Source organism: Alnus glutinosa, chromosome 13 (genome assembly GCF_958979055.1).
Source record: "Alnus glutinosa chromosome 13, dhAlnGlut1.1, whole genome shotgun sequence".
In the NCBI taxonomy this organism is placed as follows: Eukaryota; Viridiplantae; Streptophyta; class Magnoliopsida; order Fagales; family Betulaceae; genus Alnus; species Alnus glutinosa.
In genome coordinates, this window is record NC_084898.1 from 14,594,490 (window position 1) to 14,597,500 (window position 3,011).

Here is a 3,011-nt window from a genome sequence, read left to right on the forward strand (position 1 = left end):
AACTCTCAGCAACGGATATCTTGGCTCTCGCATCGATGAAGATCGTAGTGAAATGAGATACTTGGTGTGAATTGCAGAATCTCGTGAATCATCGAGTCTTTGAACGTAAGTTGTGCCCGAAGCCACCTGGCCGAGGGCACGTTTGCCTGGATGTCATGCATCGTTGCCTCCAACCTCATCGCCCTGCAAAGAGGCGATGGGGGCATGCGGGGTAGACATTGGCCTCCCGTGGACTGATGCCTGCAGCTGGCCTAAAAACAAGTCCTCAGCGACGAGCGCCACGACAATCAATGGTTGACAAACCATCATGACTCGTGGTGCTCTCATTGTTGCTCAATGTGTGCTCTTTTGACCCAGTCGTGTCGCGCTCGCAACGCTTCCAACATGACCCTAGGTCAGGCGGGACTACCCGCTGAGTTTAAGCATATCAATAAGCGGAGTAAAAGAAACTTACAAGGATTCCTTTAGTAACGGCGAGTGAACCGGGATTTAAGCCCAGCTTGAGAATCGGGTGCCACTCGGCATCTAAATTATAGTTTGGAGAAGCGTCCTTAGCGGCGGACCAGGCCCAAGTCCCCTGGAAGGGGGCGCCAGAGAGGGTGAGAGCCCCATCGTGCCGGACCCTGCCGCACCACGAGGCGTTGTCGACAAGTCGGGTTGTTTGGTAAATTTCATCCAAGGCTAAATATGAGCGAGAGACCGATAGCAAACAAGTAACGCGAGGGAAAGATGAAAAGGACTTTGAAAAGAGAGTCAAAGAGTGCTTGAAATTATCTGGAGGGAAGCGGATGGGGGCCGGCGATGCGCCCTGGTCAGATGTGGAACAGTGACAAGCTGGTCTACAGATCGACTCGAGGCGTGGACCGATGTGGATTGCTGTGGCGGCCTAAAACGGGGCTGTTGTTATGCCTGTGGAGACGTCGTTGCCGCGATCGTTGTGGGCAGCACGCGCCGTCTCGGCGTGCTTCGGCATCTGCGTGCTCCTGGCGTCGGCCTTTGGGCTCCCCATTCGGCCCATCTTGAAACACAGACCGAGTCTGACATGTGTGCGAGTTAACGGGCTAGTAAAGCCGTAAGGTGCAAGGAAGCTAATTGGCGGGATCCCTTAGAGGGTTACACCGCCGACTGACCTTGATCTTCTGAGAAGGGTTCGAGTGTGAGCATACCTGTCGGGACCCGAAAGATAGTGAACTATGCCTGAGCGGGGCGAAGCCAGAGGAAACTCTGGTGGAGGCTCGCAGCGATACTGACGTGCAAATCGTTCGTCTGACTTGGGTATAGGGGCGAAAGACTAATCGAATCGTCTAGTAGCTGGTTCCCTCTGAAGTTTCCCTCAGGATAGCTGGAGCCCACGTGCGAGTTCTATCGGGGAAAGCCAATGATTAGAGGCATCGAGGGCGCAATGCCCTCGACCTGTTCTCGAACTTTAAATAAGTAGGATGGCGCTGAAGTGCGCGACCTATACCTAGCTGTCGGGGCAAGTGCCAAGCCCTAATGAGTAGGTGGGTGTTGTCCAAATTATAATACTCACAAGTGCACAAATCGTTTACAATATAGCGTTATGCAAGTGCGAGGTCGATCCCACAAGGAATTGTGTTGTGAAAATTAATCCCTATTCAAACTAATCATATTTTTACCTAGTTCTAAATTTAGGGGTTTTTGATGAAAAAAAAACATAAACAAAATTAATGAAAATAAAGGGGTCTAGGGTTTTGGAATCCACACCCTCCAAATCATAGCAAAATATTCTCATGTTCATCAATACTTATCCGAAGTTGTCACTATAAAAATCTTATGTATGTTCTACTATGCTTAAAAAATTGTTTAAATCATTCAATGAATCCATTCTTTGTACAAATCACAAAAGATATCCGGTTTAAACCAAATCATCAAATGTATCCGTAGAGCGAAACACAATGAATATCCAACATTTATATATATAAACCAAGCAATCAATTAAATGAGACTATTTCAAATCATGACTTGTATCCAGAAATCACAAGAGATATCCAAAAATCATCTCAAAAATTGATAAGAAGTAAAACATTGAAAATATTAACCCCAATAAAATCGGATAGTATAAACTCTCATGAAAACATTTTCTCTCTTCAATGGTGACGTTTCATCCTCAACCTTAGTAGAAGGTTTAACTACACATAATAAAATAAATAAAACCTAAGACATTAAATTAAAAACATAAAAATCAAACATTTACAAAAGACATATGGTGCAGAAAATCTAGCCCAAAAAGGAGAGAAGCAGAGGCGTAGCCTCTGCTCTCACACTTCTCTTTTTTTTCTCTATGCCTCTTCTCTTCTTTCCGTTTTTTCTCTCCTCCGTTCTTCCATGGCATGGTGCTGCCTTTTATAAAGAAATAGCATGCTGCACGTTGCTGTCTTGGTGGAGTGTACTGTCCTAGGAGCTGTTCATGCTGTCTTGGAGAGGAATTGCTGCCTTCACGTGATGCCCATGCTGTCCAAGCTGGAGTGTGGTGTTCAAGGTGCTATCTGAAGGAGCTGCTGGGCGTGTTGTCCAGGTGCAGAAGGTGGTGCAGGTTACTGTCCAGCAGCTGCTGTCCCTTGCAGGTGCTGCCAGGCGTGCTGTCCAAGTGCAGAAGGTGTTGCAGGTCGTACAGGTTGTTGTCCCTTGCAGGTACTGCAGAGTGTTGTTGCTGTTCAGGCCTTGGGAAGAGCTGTTGTCCATGCTGTCAAGTGCTGCAGAGTGTTGTTGCTGTCCAGGCCTTGGGGAGAGCTGCTGTCCATAATGTCAGGTGCTGCAGAGTGTTGTTGTTGTCCACGCCTTGGGGAGAGCTGCTGTCCATAATGTCAGGTGCTACAGAGTGTTGTTGCTGTCCAAGTGCTGTCCAGCAGCTGCAGGTGCTGTCAAAGTTGCTGTCCATGCTGTCCAACAGGTTGGGATTCGGTGCTAGGGGAGTGCTGTTGGACGTGATTTGCTGCTGGAGAGGAGTGTAGAGCTGTTGTCCATGCTGTCCAGCAGGTGCTGTCCAGCAG

General features: G+C 47.9%; 1 non-coding gene and 1 pseudogene across 1 annotated transcript; both read left to right on the forward strand.

Moving 5' to 3' along the window:
* LOC133856419 (5.8S ribosomal RNA) lies at positions 1-156 on the forward strand. The gene has a single exon (XR_009898191.1). It is a non-coding gene; the product is annotated as a 5.8S ribosomal RNA (ribosomal RNA).
* A 229-nt stretch (positions 157-385) lies between these two features.
* The window catches only part of LOC133856060 (28S ribosomal RNA), a 5,071-nt pseudogene continuing 2,445 nt past the window's right edge, over positions 386-3,011 (forward strand).